Here is a 20,292-nt window from a genome sequence, read left to right on the forward strand (position 1 = left end):
AGCCCATGGTTTTAGGTTCCCCATGCCTTTGCCCACATTGCTGTTTCCCCTGAAGAGCTCTTCCCTCTCATCATTTTGGGTTCAAATCTTATGTGTTATTCAAGGCCCAGCTCAAATGTCACTTCCTCTACTGCTGCCTCCAGTGAAGGTCATGTGACCCCACAGGACTTGCTTATTAGCACTAGTCCTTCCCATTGTGGATTGAAGTTATTCTGTGTCCAGCTCTTATTACCTTCCGAGATTCTACATCTCCTGGCTTCATCTAGGCTCTGGTTTTTGGATTCACTTTTGTATTTTAAGTGCTTGCATGTAGCAGACCCCACATTGATGTTTGAATAATATCTGATGTGTTCTGTTATTTAATGATTTTAAGGTGATACCTCTGCACCCTGTATGGCCATCAGGATCCTAAGAGCCCTTCCCATCTCCTCAAAATGAAGACACATTCTCCAGGCAGCACTCAGGGAATAAGGCTCAGCTGCTTTCTGTTTCTCAGGCCCATTCCCCTGTCTCCAGGCTGACATGGGCATCTCAGCCTCTTCCTCACGTTTCCACCTAAAATCTAATCTGATAAACAAGGTTATATATTTTGGGTCCTGACATCTTTGAGCATTGATCACGATTTTGAAATTTATAAACGTAGACAGCTGTCTTGCCAGATGACCTACCAAATCATATTCCCCTAGAAAGCAGAGCTCAATTAGATGTTTAAGGCGTCAGGCAGTGAAATGGACTCGATGACTTCCTGCCCCATGAAAGGTGCGGTGCAGCCATGATCAACGGTCATTTGGTCTTAGATTCAACGTTTCTAACAACAAGAAAGTAAATAACTTCCGCCCAGGGCCCCTTGAAGAGTAAGAAAGTTCCTTACACTGAACTAAAATCTGCCTTCCTGCAGCTCTTACCCACTGTGCCTGGCTTGGCCCCCAGGGGTCCCTCAGATGAGCTCCACCCATTCTGTTCTAGCCCACCCCTGCACGTTTTGAAAACAGGACTGTGGCTCCTGTTTTTATCCTTATTCAGACTGAATAGCCCCAGTTCCTTCAGTAAGTTCTCACTGTGTAATAAGAAACAGTAAAAGCAATAAATAGTAAAGAGTCAATAATAATAAATATTTTCAAATAAGAAAAATATCATCATGCTGCAGTAAAAAGTGATGATATTGAAACTGCAGACTTCAATTTCCGATCCCCAAGCATTTGGCATATACTGGGCATCGTACCAAGCACTTATGGATTAACTCCAGTTTCACAACAAACATCAGGGCTATGATGGTTCCCATCTGACAGATCAGAAAAGTGAGACTTAAGAAGAATAAGTAACTTGACAAAACTCACTGAGCTAGGGGTAGATGTAGGTCTTGAATGCAAGCAAGTCTTTTTGAATTCAAGGTCCAACTTCCATGTGTGCAGCCTTACTGTCAAGCCAGATGATATGACCGTCTTGAGTTCCATCGTGGACACTTCTAAGTTGGGTATGAACTGCATGAGTTCCCCTCCTTGTCTGAATCTTCATAACTTCATCCATTAAACATGGAACGAGTGAGTTGGTCTGTAAGGTGGCCAGTGGCTTGTGGCTTGAATATTGAACTTGGCCTGAATGCATTGAACTCTTTCAAATCTCTGGCCCTTTGAACTTCAGTCTCATTGCCTGACTTGACAAATAATTCCTCATCTTTTGAGACCTGGTTTGAATATTGCTTCTTCTGTGTAGCCTTCCCTGAATCCTGAGGAAAGTCAGCTGCTTTAACCCCTGTTCCATAAACACTGGAATAAATCTCTGCTCTAGAACTTGTGACGGTCTCCTCAGATGGACAGTGACCTTCTCAAGGTCAGAGACTTGTTTGTTCATTGTGGCAACCTCAGCACTTAGCACAGTGGGTACTTGCGTTTTGAAAGACTTCAGAACGGCCAGGTGGTTCTGGTGCCATTTCACCATCACATGCTAGATGGCGCTGCAGCCCACAGGAGTGTCACCCCAAAGGTCTGCAAACAGCAGGTCTTGCCAGTGGGGCCGGTAGCCGCAGGCCAAGTTGGGAACTCACTTGGCCGGAAGCCCAGGAAAAGTACAAGTTTCTATTTTCTCCTCATCTGTTCAGTTTTTAATGTTGCTGGGACTGAACCCTTGCATTTCCCATTCCTGGAGGTCTAGGAAGGCACAGGCTGCTGGTGCTCCCTCCTTCCCTCCTCTGCTTCCTCATAGCTGGAGAGTTTAGATTAGTCCTTTCCTCTACCTTCAGACTGTTCCAGGTTTATTGTCCCATGCATATATGATCTATCTGGTTTTGGCCATGTGTCATCCTCACCTACTCAAAAAAGGAGAAAAAGACACAGTTCAAGATCTCATGGTAATATTTCTGACCCCAATGAACTTCCGTTTCTGATCCTTTTACTGTTTATTTGAATCCATTTTGTTTTAATTTTTCCACTTTCCCTTATCTTCTTTCTGCTCTTCAGTGTCTCAGCATATCTTGTACTCTGTCCTTCAGCAGAAGGATAGTAATGGTTAAAGGCTCTGAGTCTGAGTGGTCTGGGTCTGAATCTAGCCTTTGCTACTTGTTGTATGACCCTGGACAAGTTACTTGATCTCTTGGTGATTCAGTTTCCTTGTCTGTAAATGGGGGCAATAATAGTACCTACCAAAAGAATTGTTGTGAGGCTCAAATGAGTTCTTAGTGCTTTACTTTAGAAGGAGTTGATAAACACTAAGTGCTTCTAAGTACTTATTACAGAGTTAACACCTGACATTTGTTCACTGCATGTTGAATGTACCTCTGTATTGGGTCTGAATCCCAAGAAGGCAGGGTTTGGGTTTGTCTTGTTCACCGTCCCATCCTTAGCCCCCAGAAGAGTGCTTGGCACATAAAAGAGGGTTAATTAAAATTTTGAAAGAAAGAAAGCCTGTTTTGTTGTTCCTTTATGATAAAAATGAACTGAAATGATGATTTATAATTGCTTATCTATTTAAATTGGTTAGAATTTAAAATTAATAATACTCAGTGTTGGCAAGGGCATTAAATAGGTACTTTCATTTATTGCTGATGGAGTGTAAAATGGTTGAAGCATTCTGGTAGGCAATTTGACAATATGTAGAAACAGCCTGAAAAAAAGTTGATTCAGTAATTCCACTGTTTTTTTTTTTTTTTTAATCTATGTGTTCAGATATGCACAAAGGTTTAACTACAAGGTTGTTGGTAACAGCAATATTTATTCTTTTTAAAAACATTTTAAATTAATTTTCCTCTAGTGTTACTGAGATGTAATTGACATAGGCAATGGTACCCCACTCCAGTAACCTTGCCTGGAAAACCCCTGGATGGAGGAGCCTGGAAGGCTGCAGTCCATGGGGTCACCGAGGGTCGGACACGACTGAGCGACTTCACTTTCACTTTTCACTTTCATGCATTGGAGAAGGAAATGGCAACCCGCTCCAGTACTCTTGCCTGGAGAATCCCAGTGATGGGGGAGGCTGGTGGGCTGCCATCTATGGGGTCGCACATAGTCGGACTCGACTGAAGTGACTTAGCAGTAGCAGCAACTAAGTTTAAGGAGCTTCCCAGATGGCGCTAGAGGTAAAGAACCTGTCTGCCAATGCAGGAGACATAAGAGATGTGGGCTTGACTGCCTGGGTCAGAAAGATCCCCTGGAAGAGGGCATGGCAACCCACTCTAGTATTCTTGCCTAGAGAATCCCATGGACAGAGGAGCCTGGCAGGCCACAGTCCATAGGATCTCACAGAGTCAGACACGACTGAAGCAACTTAGCATGCACGCACTAAGTTTAAGGTGTACAGTATAACGATTTGACTTATAAACACATCATGAAATAATTACCACAATAAGTTTAGTGAACACCTATCCTCTCACAGACATATAAAATTTTAAAAAAGAAAAAATGTTTTTTCCTTGTGATGAAAACTGAGGATTAACTCTTTAATCATTTTGCATATGTAACATACAACATGCTAATTATGTTAATCACATTGTACATTGTATCCATAGTACTTATTTATCTTATTTCTGGAAGTTTGTACCTTTTGATCATCTTCATCCAATCCCGCCCCCCCCCCCAACCTTCTCCCCACTCCAGCTTCTGGTAAATGCAAATCTGATCTCTTTTTCTGAGTTTGTTTTTGAAGTATAATTGACCTACAACACTATGTTAAGTTTCTGGTGCAGAACAGAGTGATTCAATATTTCTATACATTTCAAAATGATCACCACCAGCATAATTTATTCTATTAAAAATCACTAATGATTGAATAGAAAGTTATTAAATAATCTCTTCTATGGGATAGTTAATAATGGGGGAAAACTTGTTGATAAAAGCTTAAGTGATAAAAAAGCTATCTATAAAACTGAGTATACAGAAGGGGCCCATTATCTAACCTCACTAGTCCCAATTTCCTTATCTATAAAATCAAAATAATAATAATGCATATCTCTTAGGATTGTTACAGGTTTAATAAAGCGTTTTTAAAAAAGCTTTAAATAAACTATTTTATTAGTTCTGGCATGGGAGTAACAGCTCAATAAATGTTAGATATTGGTGTAAAACATTTATCAGAAGAATGAGACTGGAGGGAAAGGAAATACAGCAGGGTGTTAATGGTGGTTAATCTCAAGTGGTGAGATTACAGGAGTTTTAATTTTCTTCTTTATGAAATCACATATATGTAAAGCAGTTAATAAAGTTCTGGACCCCAGTAGATGCTCAATAAAAGGCAGCTAGCATTATTCTATCTTCTATTCTCTCTCTCTCTTTTTAATAGTGAACATATATTACTTTAAACATTTCTCTTTGTTTTTCATTTATTTTATTGGAGGATAATTGCTTTACAATATTGCATTGGTTTCTGCCATACATCAGCATGAATCAACCACAGGTACACATAGGCCCCTCCCTCCTGAACTGCCCCTCCATTCTCCTCCCCGTCCCGCCTCTCTAGGTTGTCATAAAGCACTGGGCGAGCGCCCCGTGTCACACAGCAAATTCCCTCAGTTCCAAAAAAGAACACATTTGGGTTAGTCCTAATGAGGTGAATGAACCTAGAGCCTATTACACAGAGTGAAGTGAGTCAGAAAAAGAAAGACAAATATTGTATATTAATACATACATATGGAATCCAGAAAGATGGTACTGATGAACCTATTTGCAGGGCAGCAATGGAGATGCAGTCACAGAGAACAGAGTTGTGGACATAGTCGGGGAAAGAGAGTGTGGGACGAGTTAAGAGAATAGCATGGAACCATATACGTTACCATATGTAAAACTTTAAGCTTTAAAGTAAAGCTTTATATAGATATTTTACATAATATAAATATTACAGTATAAGCCTCACATATATATTAAATATATAGCCACAATGCCAGTTCTTTCTATTTGTTAATTAATTAACAACCCTGACAAAACAGGCACTCTATGCCAAGCTTCGTGATAGCCACTTAGGTCACGTGCAAGGGGAACTGGCTGTCAACTTTTCCCCTTCCACTGGGAGCCCCGTGTAACCTTCTCAATTCTGCTTGCAGCCGCCTTTGAGATGCTCACAAATATTCCTTCCCTGCGGCCATTGTTGTTTTGATAACATGTTCCTTCCATGACTCAGTAATTTTCTGTTTTCCTATTTCTGTCTCAGACTTTCCTTTTTCACAACAAATTCCATGACTATCTTAGCTGCCTTTTCCTGATTTTATCCCACACCACACTTTCCTTTCCCATCCAAAACAAATAACAATTCACCTCTCCCTTGTAAATGAAGTCAAGATTGCTGATAATAATCATTTCTACCTCTTTCAAGTCCAAATAAAAAATGTATGAGTAAGTTGGGATTACAAATCAGAGGAAAGGATGACTAATTTGATGAAAGATATTGGGAAATTTGACCGACTATTTTGCAAGAAAAAAATTAGATTCTTATGGCATGCCGTGCTGTGCTTAGTCGCTCAGCCATGTCCGACTCTTTGCGACCCCACGGACTGTAGCCCGACAGGCTCCTCGGTCCATGGGGATTTTCCAGGTAAGAATACTGGAGTGGGTTGCCATGCTCTCCTCCAGGGGATCTTCCCAACCCAGGGATTGAACCAAGGTCTCCTGCATTGCAGACAGATGCTTTACTCTCTGAGTCACCAGGGAAGCCCAAGAATACTGAGTGAGTAGCCTATCCCTTCTCCTGGGGAACTTCCTGATCCAGGAATTGATCAGGATAAAGTGATCCTGCATTGCAGGTGGATTCTTTACCAGCTGAGCCACCAGGGAAGCCCCTTTCTATGGCATACCATACAACAAAATCAATTCCAGATGGATTAAAGAATCACATCTAGGAAAACCTAATGAAGATATCGGTGAATATCTCATTTCAGGGTGTGGAAAATCCTTCTAGAGACTTATGATATATGAAGGTGCCGGGGTCCAGCCCCGGTGGATCCAGGGAATTCGAAGGGTGGACGGCGTTGGCGTGGAAAGACTTGTTTATTTATTAATATAAGATTAGATTAAGAAACTGTAGTGCAGTAGGAAGATTAAGTGGAGAAAGAGGGCTGAATAGCTTGGTTTACGCGGAAGACCAATAAAATTCCAGACAAGGAATTTGCACCATCTACGTTGGGCCACCGGTGCCCGCTTGAATATCTAAGGGTGCCTCGCCTTAAGCTCCCTTTCTCGCGGATCTTAATAACCAGGGCAAATAAGAAGACCTGGCGAGCCTCCACGCCCCAGATGGAAATTCAGCCTGAAATTAAAGTAAAGAGCAGAGGGAAGAAAAGGGAGAGAAAAAGAGAGAGAGAGAGACACGGGGGGAGCCAGATTCCCAAGAAACCAGGCCGAGACTAGTCCGAGAAACTGGTCTGAGAATCTGGTCCATCCTTTATTGTTCAGAAGGCCTTTTATACTTTTGGTAAAACATGGAGATCAATGGGTAACACAAAGTTATGCAGCGTTAGCAGTCCAGACTCTTATCAAAACCAGGCTTTTTTCTCTGCATACCTAATTGTATATACAAGTCTTAGGTAATTTACATCATCTTCCAGCCAAAAGGGCCAATTTAACATTTTACAGCCTTTTTTCTGATAAGGGTTTGTCAACCACAAGACTTATTTGTGTTGATTTTCCCAAGGTCTGGTGCCACTCTCAGAAAGCACTAAATAAAGTTACATTCTTACACAGCAAGGATACAGCAACTTATAACAAGTAGAGGGAGTACAGTGATTTACAGCAAAAGAGAAGCAATTAACTCAAAAGTCTAGTGTTGCTAACATCAAAACTACTATGTATCTTTTTCTACATCCTGCTTACATTAACATCCTTCCAGGTGCCTAAAAGATAAAGAATAAGGAGGTCTGGCAGCAATCCTTGAGTCAACAGTGAAAACCCTCTACCAATATAATTTTTAACTCTTTAGAAAAGGCTCTGTATCTTTAAGATGTCTCTCGCGGTTGGGGGCTGTAAGCAATTCACAAGCTGTAAGAGGTCTGGGGAACCTGTTAGGCAGGCTAGAGAGCTATCAGAGGGGTTTAACTGAAACATCCCTTTCAAATGCAAAAGACTAAAACCCTGAATTGACTTTTTTCCAGAAAATATCAAAAAACCGGAAAAGCAGAGCACAAAAGCCGGCAGATTTTTGTTGGGGTACATGCTTAGGAATTTCCAGAGGGGTCCCTGAAGTCTGAGCACGCCTTGCGTATGTCAGCTTCCTTCCTCATGACCTTGTCACGGGCGGGATTCCTCACACTGGCTCCCGGCATGAAGGTATATGTGTGAAAACAAAAATAAAACATCTCCTGCACTCAAGAAAATCTAAAACACATATTTTTGAGATTTATGACAAAGATAGTTATCCTTAAGAGAAAAAGTCTTTACAAATCAATGGGAAAATCTAAAGAAGTCAACAGAAAAATGGGCAAAGGTAAACAAAATTAAAAGATAAGTGATAGACCAGGCAAAATTTTTTATAGCATATAAAACAGATATAGTACTAAGAAGCATCAATTGTATAAAGAGCTCCTGTAAGTCAATGTTACAAAAGAAAGAAAAACCAGCAAAGTCTCTGAACAGGTGAATCACCGAAGGAGAAGTAAAAATATCAACAAAGATACTAAAAAATGTTCAACTTCACTAATGATCAAGGAAATGCAATTCTTTTTTTTAAAATCACCTTTCTACCTAACAAATTAGCAAAAATTAAATTTAAAACAACCAGAGTTGAAGTATATGTGAGGGATACAGACACTTTCATACTCTTACTGGTGACAGTACATAATTGGTGAGATCTTAGGAGGGCAATTTGGCGGTAAATTTTAAAAATATTCATCCTCTTTGACCCAGCAATTGCTTCAAAGAATATATTCTTAGAAATACTATACTTGTGCCCAGAGATGTATGCAAAAACAGGTTCTAATTGCTTATTATAGTAAAAAGCAAAGGAAAAGATATTCACATATTCTAGAGAATGCTCACAGAAGTGCACACAAATGTATGTATGCATAGAGTTGTCACTGTAGTTTTGGAAGTACTTGGAAATATCTCAGGTGTCCAATAAAAGCAGATCATGTAAATAAATTCTGTGTACCCACTTAACAGAATACTACTCAGCCTGTAAAATGAATGAGATAGGCCTACATGTATAAATATATTAATAGAAAGATGTTCATAATGAAAATGAATAATATCCATAACCATTACTTTAAAAAAGCAAGTCGCATGAAATATGTACAAAACAGAAACAAACTCACAGACATAGAGAGCAGATTTGTGGTTGCCAAGGGGGAGGAGAGGGAGGGAAGGAAGGACTGGGAGTTTGGGATTAGCAGATGCAAACTATTATATTTAGGATGGATAAACAACAAGGTCCTACTGTATAGAACAGGGAACTATATTTATTACACTGTGATAAGTCCATAATGGGAAAGAATATGAAAAAGAATATATGTATCTATGCATAGCTGAATCACTTTGCTGTACAGCAGGAATTAACACAGCATTGCAAATCAACTATACTTCCATAAAATTAAAAACAAAAGCAAGTTGCAGGACTATAGCTGATGTCTGATGTATTTATATAAACCATGGCCCCTGCAATCAAGCTGTGTGTCTCTGCTTGGATAGGTGGGGTCCCTACTGATGGAGGCTAAGCTATGACTCCTGGCAGAGCTTAGAGGCAGCCCCAGTTACCAGTATCTTCTTGCTTTTAACACTTCACTGTCAGAGAAGGGCATTTGCCTAAGGATTCTTTCTCTCTTTAGTCTGCTGGGTGGACTTCGTACTCTTTTGTCTTTTTAAGCTGATTTAAAGTAGGACATGACCCCATTGGGCTTCCCTGATAGCTCAGTTGGTAAAGAATCCACCCGCAATGCAGGAGACCCCGGTTTGATTCCTGGGTTGGGAAGATCCGCTGGAGAAGGGATAGGCTACCCACTCCAGTATTCTTGGGCTTCACTTTCAGTTCAGCTGGTAAAGCATCTGCCTGCAATGTGGGAGACCTGGGTTCAATCCCTGGGTTGGGACGATCCCCTGGAGAAGGGAAAGGCTACGCACACCAGTATTCTGACCTAGAGCATTCTATGGACTGTATAGTTCAAGGGGTCACAAAGAGTTGGACACAACTGAGCGACTTTCACTTTTTTAATGATTCTGTTAACAAATTTTGAAGGTTTCTTCTTAGGAAAAGAATGGATTGGCCACTATTTCTCCATGAGCATAAAAAAGACAAACCAGAAGAAACTCCCAAAAGGTTCCATATCAGGAGGTCTCTTTCAATAATAATAGTAGATCGTAAGTGGCTAGGCAGGAGCACCCTCTGTATCAGAAGGAAGGGGAGAGAACACCTGAGGTTGAGACCATGAACTCTATTTGGTCTGTTTAGATAGCTCTTTCTTTTAAGGTCTGCTGTCTCACATGAAGTTGAAATCTGCTTCTTGGAGGTTCTGTCCTAGGTTCTTTGAGCTCAGGCCCCTCTTCCTAAGGAGAACCCTTTAGAAGATCAAAGATAGCATCCTATTCTTTCTTCTGTCAGCCTCATGATGAAGAACCCCCTGTTCTTGGGGGTTCAAATAGAGGCCACTGTGTTATTAATAGAGTAACTGAAAAGGGGCCGACCATGGGTGAGAGACTGGGCTCGTGCTCTTCTTCTGCCTACCCTTAATCTGGCCTCCTCTCCTCCTTATCCTCAACCTCCTCTACCCTCACTTCTGGCCCCATAAGTCTACCTAAGTAGTTCTTAGTAGAGCCATCAAGCATCACCACTGCATTCAATGGCCATTTTAAATCTCTATTTTACTTGACTTCTTAGCAGCTCTTGACCCTACTGACAACTTTGTTTTTCTTGAAACTCTCTAGTGATTTCCAAAGTACCACTGTCCTGGTTCTCCCCTCACTTCTCTGGCTCCCCATCAATTCCCCATCCATCCACCCTTTCAAGGTTGGTATTCCTCAAATTCTCATCTAAGGCCCCTTTCCTCCTTTTCATTATAAACTGTTTCCTCAATGACTACCTCTATCATTCTTTGGGAAATCAACTATAATTTGTTTGTCTTCAGTCTGGATGTCTCCTTTGAGCTCTGGATCTTTATATCCAACTGGTCACTTGCCTTTGCTTGGATGTCTCAATGGCTCCCCAAGTCCCATGTTTAAGGCTGAACTCATGATCTTCCTCTACCTGCCCTTAATCTGTTCCTAAGTGAATGTAATGCCCAACCATGTGCTTTTACGAGTCAGAAAACTAGGCTTCATCCCTAACATCTCCCTCCTGTAACTTTTATTCTGTGAATATCTCTTGAAAACACCCACTTTTCTCCATTTCTACTGCACTAAAAATGCAAAATGAAAGGCGCTGCTTTGACAGGGAATGAACTCATTGTTGGCTTTGGTATCCAAGCAGAGACTGGCTGGACCCTGGGTGTGAATGATATGGCAGAGGCTAGGTAACTAGGTGACAGCGAGTGTTCCTTCATCCTCTCTCATCTGTCTTAGCTGGGGGGTGAGGGCTCAGGCCTCTCTTCTCTTGGACCACTCCTTTTTCCTGCTTGTTTAGGTAATACTCCATAAGACCTACAAAGCTCTAGGAGGCCATGAGGCCAATTTATAATCAAAGCCTCTTTCAGAAGAGGGTTGATTTCTTCTGGGGTCTTCCCAGATGGCTCAAATGGTAAAGAATCTGCCTGCAATATGGGAGACCCAGGTTTGATCCCTGGGTGGAGAAGATCCCCTGGAGAAGGTAAGGGCTACCCACTCCAGTGTTCTTGCCTGGAGAATTCCTTGGACAGAGGAGCCTGGTGGGCTATAGTCCATGGGGTCGCCAAGAGTTGGGCATGACTGAGCGAGTAACACTTTCACTTTGAATTCTTCTGAGCCACTAGTCTCTCCAGACAGCATCCTGATCAATGGGAAATCTGAGGCTCAAGAGCAGGGTAGGGACTTGCCTCAGGTTAAACAATGAGCCAGAGGGAGAGACAGGGCTATGACCCTGCCTCTTGCCTCCCAGCGCTTTATCTTCTCATTATTCCCTGCTGCCCTTCATCAGTCCACTCTGTCTCATTTAGCGCTGGTGAGTAATAATTTGCACAGATCCTGTCAGATGATAAATTACACCTGTCATATAGGAAGGATGCTTCAGTGCTGCTCTGGGCTAGGGTGTCAAAAGACAAGAGCTATTTATTTAAAACACAAACAGAGACTGGTGACAGTAACAGTGTGGAGATAAGTGCACACCTTATTCTTCTAGCCTCATATCTGAGGATCGTAAGTCTAGGTACATAACCATGATCTTTAATTTCAGAGGCAAAAATAAACTAAAATCACCACCACCACCACTACCATCAGCACCAACAAACCTCAGCGTTCATGAGCCGAGATTTTTAACTTGCATAGCTATCAATTCCAATAGCTAGATGTTAGGCCTGGTTGAAGAGGAGTCCAAGGTATGATTCATAATATTTGGTTCTGTGGTAGATAAAGAGAACAAGTACACGCCAAATAAAGTGTATCTGAAACAGTCGTGTAATAGGACTTTGCCTGATAATCTGTAGGTTTAACCTGTACCTCAGCGTTCCCAAAATCCTTTGATCTTTTCTATAGTGTTTGGGGAAAAAAGAAAACTTTCATAACATAGCTTTTTTCAGAAAAGCTATAGATGGTTGAAAAATGCAGAAAATTCTCACAAACTGGACTGGATCCAGAAACTCCTCAATCAACAAAGAGTTTGAATTTTGCAAAACTGCTCATAAGTCTATTTGTTGCCAAGTCTAAAGTGACCTTCTACCAGTTATCAATGCGTGTGAAAATGAAAGTCGCTCAGTCATGTCCAACTCTTTGCCACCCCGTGGACTATAGAGTTTATGGAATTCTCCAGGCCAGAATACTGGAATGGATAGTCATTCCCTTCTCCAGGGGATCTTCCCAACCCAGGAATCGAACCCAGGTCTCCCACAGTGCAGGCGGATTCTTTACCAGCTGAGCCACCAGGGAAGCCCCTGATGTAAGGTTGCAGTATATAAGAATGAAAGACATATATGGCTTTTTTTTTTTTTTGCTTATTCCATACATATATTCAAGGTGAAATATTCATTATTTTCTTACCACTTTCAATGCAAAAAGTTTTACATCTGCTTTATTTCTTTCACAACAATATGTTAACAGTCATGTCTTTATGCTAATATCCTCAGGTGCTGGGTATGAATTTGAACTGATGCACTCTTTTTCCCTACATTCATAGAGTGTTATTGTATTTCCTGTCTAGAGTCAGGAAGGTTTACAAAATCCTCTGGTTCTAAGACATGCCATTCTGAGGAGTTCCGCTGCTGGTTGCTCCAGGGTCCCTGTACACATCACCTACAGAATCTGCATTATATAGATCTAAGCAATAGCTGGAATTGTTGTTGTTTAGTCACTAAGTTGTGTATTTTGCAACCCCATGGACTGTAGCCCACCAGGCTCCTCTGTCCATGGGATTCTTCAGACAAGAATACTGGAGTGAGTTGCCATTTCCTCCTCCATGGGATCTTCCTGACCCAGGTATGGAGCCTGCATCTCCTGCATTGGCAGGTGGATTCTTTATCACTGAGTCTTAGTAGCTGGAATAGTGATTTTCAGAAAGCAAGGAGTGGGGAGAGTGAAGCATGTCTCCTGGGAGAGGGCACTATTAGAATCTATGGGTGGAGAGTTTGAGAACATTTTCAATATTTTTGTTGTTGTTGTTGAGCTGAATTCAGAATTTTATTTTTATTTTTTCAATATTAGCTCAAAATTTTATGTCTGGAAAACAAAAAGCAGTTAACATATTCTTAGTGAAAACCACAAGAAGTAAAGCTCAGTGAAATCTTAATGGTTGATAGGGTCATTCAAAAGATACAATAAGAAATCTTTCTAAATTAGTGCTCAGAGTAGCTAAAATGATGGCTACAAAAAATAGAGAACAATAGAAGGATGAATAATACCACACAAAAACCATGTCTTCAGCATTACCAGAAGAAAGAGAACACACAAACTTCAGATTTACCCGCAAGCAGATAAAAACTCTAAATCTCAACAAATTATTTCTCATGCTTTGCCCACTAGCATTCAAGAAGTCAAGGGGGAGTAGGGGAGATCCTACATGGAAGAGTGAAGAGGGTAGACAGCCGCAGGCCCAGGCTTGATCCAAAATCACCACCAGAAAGAGAGTCTATTCTGAGTAAGAAAAATTCTGAAAAAGCGTTCTGCTATATCAGAGCACCTGCTATAAGGAAGGAATATAAAGATGTATGCTATTGAGGTAGAAATTCTTAAAAAGTGCTGTTTCTGAGAGAAGAGAATTTGAAAAGGTTGGGAGAGATGGTTTTCAGAGGTTTGGTGGTGATGGAGAAAAGAAGTAAAGGGAACATTCTACAGTCTTGCAAATAAGACAGAATAAAAAAAAAAAAGGACACTCAATACCTTTCTAGTCACAAAAAATAAAGGCCACCTTTTGAAGATATTCTGCAATGATACACTGGCATAAAAAGGGCACCCTTGAGTTAGGAATTAAAGAGAACTGGTTTTCAACAAGAATGAAAAGTAAACAAAAGACAGACATATCAGAAATCAAGATTGAGCGCTCTTTCACAAGGCACCCAAGAAAGAATAGACTAAAATTTTCAAAATTTTAATTAGGGAGATTGAAGAAAGGCAGGAAAATGACTACGAGAATGAAAACAAGATAAAGAAACAAAAAGGGTTAGAGAGAAAGTAGTTGATGGTAGCCAGGAAGGCAAAGAAAAAACAATATATATAACTGGGGTCACTAAAGAGGATAATTCAAGAAGACTTTCTGGAAGTGAAAGAAGATGGTACATATTGAAAGGGTCCACTAGGTACCTGGGAAAATTTGTTCATAAGGGTCAACTCTATGACATATTCTAGTGTAACTATTAGACCTTAAAAATAAACAAAAGTACTTAAGGCCAACAAACAAAAAGACTAAATGTACAAAGGCAAGAGAATTAGAATTGGTGGGGTTTTTTGTTATGCAGCAATAGAAAATTAATATATATGGATTCCTACATATCACTAAAGTGAAATCCAACTTTCTCAGAATCAGTAATTTTAAAATGAAGAGCAGTTATACCTTGAGAGTCTCTCAAATTGCATAAAATTGAAATAAAATAATACTGATATAATTTAAAAGGTAGTGGATTTATCTACAAATTTAATTTCCCTGTAACATATAATGTTGCATTCAGTTCAGTTCAGTCAGTTCAGTCGCTCAGTCGTGTCCAACTCTTTGTGACCCCATGAATCACAGCACGCCAGGCCTCCCAGTTCATCACCATCTCCCAGAGTTCACTCAGACTCACGTCCATCGAGTCCGAGATGCCATCGAGCCATCTCATCCTCGGTCGTCCCCTTCTCCTCCTGCCCCCAATCGTTCCCAGCATCAGAGTTTTTTCCAATGAGTCAACTCTTCTCATGAGGTGGCCAAAGTACTGGAGTTTCAGCTTTAGCATCATTCCCTGCAAAGAAATCCCAGGGCTGATCTCCTTCAGAATGGACTGGTTGGAATCTCCTTGCAGTCCAAGGACTCTCAAGAGTCTTCTCCAACACCACAGTTCAAAAGCATCAATTCTTCGGCATTCAGCTTTCTTCACAGTCCAACTCTCACATCCATACGTGACCACAGGAAAAAACATAGCCTTGACTAGACGGACCTTAGTCGGCAAAGTAATGTCTCTGCTTTTCAATATGCTATCTAGGATGGTCATAACTTTTCTTCCAAGGAGTAAGCGTCTTTTAATTTCATGGCTGCAGTCACCATCTGCAGTGATTCTGGAGCCCCAAAGAATAAAGTCTGACACTGTTTCCACTGTTTCCCCATCTATTTCCCATGAAGTGATGGGACCGGATGCCATGATCTTTGTTTTCTGAATGTTGAGCTTTAAGCCAACTTTTTCACTCTCCTCTTTCACTTTCATCAAGAGGCTTTTTAGTTCCTCTTCACTTTCTGCCATAAGGGTGGTGTCATCTGCATATCTGAGGTAATTGATATTTCTCCTGGCAATCTTGATTCCAGCTTGTGTTTCTTCCAGTCCAGTGTTTCTCATGATGTTCTCTGCATAGAAGTTAAATAAGCAGGGTGACAATATACAGCCTTGACGTACTCCTTTTCCTGTTTGGAACCAGTCTGTTGTTCCATGTGCAGTTCTAACTGTTGCTTCCTGACCTGCATATAGATTTCTCAAGAGGCAGGTCAGGTGGTCTGGTATTCCCATCTAGGAATGCATAAAATGAAATTGTTACATGAAATAGCTCATTTAATCACAAATAATAATTTTAAAAAACTGTTTTTCTAATGGAGACACTCTCCTCAATTTTGCATTTGGGATACAGCCAAAAATTATTTGGAGATAAAATGCTGGGATCTTAGCAAATATTATTCTTGATAGTGAGAAACTGAAAGCATTCGCCCTAAGATCAGGAACAAGACAAGGGTGCCCACTTTCACCACTATTATTCAACATAGTTCTGGAAGTCCTAGCTACAGCAATCAGAGAATAAAAAGAAATAAAAGGAATCCAGACTGGAAAAGAAGAAGTAAAGCTCTCACTGTTTGCAGATGACATGATACTGTACATAGAAAACCCTAAAGATAGTATCAGAAAATTACTAGAGCTAATCAGTGAATTTAGCAAAGTTGGAGGATATAAAATCAATAGACAGAAATTACTTGCATTTCTATATACTAACAATGAAAACTCAGAAATTAAGGAATCAATCCCATTCACCACTGCAACAAAAAGAATTAAATATCTAGGAATAAATTTACCTAAGGAGACAAAAGAACTATACACAGAAAATTATAAGACACTGATGACAGAAATCAAAGATGACATAAACAGATGGTGGGATTTTCCTTGTTCCTGGGTAGGAAGAACCAATACTGTGAAAATGACTGTACTACCAAACACAATCTACAGACTCAATGCGATCCCTATCAAATTACCAATGGCATTTTTCACAGAAGTAGAACAAAAATTTTCACAGTTCATATGGAAACACAAAAGACCCCGAATAGCCAAAGCAGTCTTGAGAAAGAAGAATGGAGCTGGAGGAATCAACCTTCCTGACTTCATATTATACTACAAAGCTATGGTCATCAAGACAGCATGGCACTGGCACAACAGAAATATAGACCAATGGAGCAAGATAGAAAGAGCAGAAATAAATCCATGCACCTACAGGTACCTTATTTTTGACAAAGGAGGCAAAAATAAACAATGGGGCAAAGACAGCCTCTTCAATAAATGATGCTGGGAAAACTGGACAACTACAAATAAAAGAATGAAATTAGAACACTTCCTAATACCAAACACAAAGATAAACTCAAAATAGATTAAAGGCCTAAATGTAAGACCAGAAACTATAAAACTCTAGAGGAAAACATAGACAGAACACTCGATGACATAAATCAAAGCAAGATCCTCTATGACCCACCTCCTAGAGTAATGGGAAAAAAACAAAAGTAAACAAGTGGGACCTGATTAAACTTAAAAGCTTTTGCACAGCAAAGGAAACTATAAGCAATGTGTAAAGACAACACTCGGAATGGGAGAAAATAATAGCAAATGAAACAACTGACAAACGATTAATTTCCAAAATATACAAGCAGCTCATACAACTCAATACAGAAAACAAACAATCCAATCAAAAAGTGGGAAAAAGATCTAAACAGACATTTCTCCAAAGAGACATACAGATGGCTAACAAACACATGAAAAGATGCCCAACATTGCTCATTATTAGAGAAATGCAAATCAAGACTACAATGAGATATCACTTCACACTGGTCAGAATGGCCCTGATCAAAATGTCTACAAACAATAAATGCTGGAGAGGTTGTGGAGAAAAGGGAATGCTCTTGCACTGTTAGTGGGAATGTAAATTGATACAGCCACTATGGAAGATGTTATGGAGAATCCTTAAAAAACTAGGAATAAAACTACCATATGACCCAGCAATCCCACTCCTAAGCATATATCCTGAGGAAACCAAAATTGAAAAATATCCATCTATCCCATTGTTCATTGCAGCACTATTTACAATAGCTAGAACATGGAAGCAACCTAAACGTCCATCGACAGATGAATGGATAAAGAAGTTGTGGTACATATACATGGTGGAATATTACTCAGTCATAAAAAGGAACACATTTGAGTAAGTTCTGATGAGGTGGATGAACCTAGAACCCATTATACAGAGTGAAGTGAGTCAGAAAGAGAAAGATAAATATTGTATTCTACCACACATACCGGAGAAGGCAATGGCACTCCACTCCAGTTCTCTTGCCTGGAAAATCCCATGGATGGAGGAGCCTGGTATGCTGCAGTCCATGGGGTCGTGAAGAGTCGGACATGACTGAGTGACTTCATTTTCACTTTTCACTTTCATGCATTGGAGAAGGAAATGGCAACCCACTCCTGTGTTCTTCCCTGGAGAATCCCAGGGACGAGGGAGCCTGGTGGGCTGCCGTCTATGGGGTCGCACAGAGCTGGACACGACTGAAGCGACTTAGCAGCAGCAGCAACAACACACATACACAGAATCTAGAAAAATGGTTCTGAAGAGTTTATTTACAGGGCAGCAATGGAGAAACAGACATAGAGAATAGACTTATGGACATGGGGAGAGGGGAGGAGAGGGTGAGATGTATGGAAAGAGTAACATGGAGACTTACATTACCATATGTGAAACAGATAGCCAATGGGAATTTGCTGTATGGCTCAGGAAACGCAAACAGGGACTCTGTACCAACCTAGAGGGGTGGGATGGGGAGGGAGATGGGAGGGAGGTTAAAGAGGGAGGGGACATATGTATACCTATGGCTGATTCATGTTGAGGTTTGACAGAAAACAACAAAATTCTGTAAAGCAATTATCCTTCAGTAAAAAAAAAAATAAAACAAATGCTGGGATCTTTTTTTCTAGTCTGTTCTAGAGTCAAGTCAAATTAATGTATTGTTAAATATATCAAACTTCAAGTTTCACAAAAGAGCCAATTATAAATTATTTTGTTTTCAGTTGTGATGAATCCACAGAGAACAGGAATTGAGTCTATCTCCCTATGCATGATATAGGTTAAAAATAAGGAATAAGAAGTGCAGCTTCTTAAACTAAAGCTTTGAAGACCATCAGTGAGATTGATGATGTCTTCCAATCTGTGTAAAAATTACTTGAAGTTAATGAACTGAATTGGGAAAAAATTTTATAGTGTGTCTAGTAATGCTGGATCTGAGATTAGACTTTCTCTTTTTAAATTAAAAAAACAACCTCCTCTCAAAAAAAACCCTTAAACTTTTCATCTGTTTTTAGGATATATATTGACTTTATTGATAATCTATGAAAGGATCTTAATCTTGCTATCAAGACAGTAATTTTTATTAACAAAATTGAATAGAAGCATTAAGTTATTTGCTTTGCTTTGCAAAAAATTAAATGTGGATAACAAAATTCTCCTGTCTATGTGAGGTTCATCATTACCTATCACTTGCCCTATCTTTGAAACACTAGAGAAAAGACCATGTCAATTTAAAAAGTGATTAAAATTTTAGTAGAATTTGGAATATTCACTTGAGATAAATTTGGAAATTTGAACACATCGAATTGAAAATTGAGGTATATAAACCAAATTATCATTTACTGTGTTATACTCCAGGCATTTATAGTATTGTCTCTTCTAAAGACACTGCAGTGCTTTCCAAGGTATGCGCTATTCCTCGGTGTAGAACCTCTCAGACCGAGAAATGAAATTTCCGAAATAAGGCATCTGGGGCAGACCTCAGAATTTCTCTGCAATCTCCTTCCCCTTCATCTAATTACAGTCTGACAACGACACAGTGACAGATGAAAAGAGGCTGGTGATGGAAGTGTGATGCGCTTTGCAAGGTGAGAATTTCCCAGATATAAGTCCCAGGTCGGTGGATTTCAGAATTTTTTTTTTCAATCATCCCAAATATTCAAATACTAGAATTTTGGTACCATACATGAAGCACTTTCCAAATATTCTGACTGTCAGACCCTTTTGCTCAGAAACATTACGTGAAACCAACGTTTCTTCAGAAATATTTGGGAAACAACTTCCTAGATGACAATGAGCTAATACACCAAGAACTTGAAAGAAAAATATTGTGACCCAACAGCTAAACTCAGTCAATATGTTCATGCCTAAAGGAACAGGAATATTAAGTTGTACGATAGGTCTCAGAAAGTATACCATACATATGTCCTCTGAAATATTAATAATTATCTAAAGATTTTCCTTCCAGTGCTATTTCTATTTGAAACAATAATAAATAAAATATTCTAAATAAATGTATATATAAAAGTAAATATTCTCAGATATGGAGAAAACTGCAATTTTATACCTTTTTAAAATGATATGGAAAACATTAAAGATAATAGCAGGAAATAAATAATGGAATTAAAAGTAGATATTAGCAAATTAAGAAACAAAATCACCAGAAGCTGGCATTTTTAATTTAAAATGTTTTCTAGTTTTATCAGTGAAAAATGACATAGTATTATTGCTTTTTTTGCATTTTCTTGACTTTTTGAGGTTAAACATCATTTAGGGCAAATATCTCTAATGTACGCAACTTACTGTCAAGAGTGTCAGAAAAAACATTGTGTTTGTGTATGTGTGTGTGTGAGAGAGAGAGAGAGAATGATAAAGCAAAATACTAACAATAGATGAATCTGGATAAAGGGTTAATGGATGTTCTTCTCTTTGTGAAACACTTTGGTAAGTTTAAAATTATTTCAGAAAAGTCTTTTAAAGTAAAGAGACTTAAGGCTAC

This window comes from Capricornis sumatraensis, chromosome 6 (assembly GCF_032405125.1).
Source record: "Capricornis sumatraensis isolate serow.1 chromosome 6, serow.2, whole genome shotgun sequence".
Lineage (NCBI taxonomy): Eukaryota > Metazoa > Chordata > Mammalia > Artiodactyla > Bovidae > Capricornis > Capricornis sumatraensis.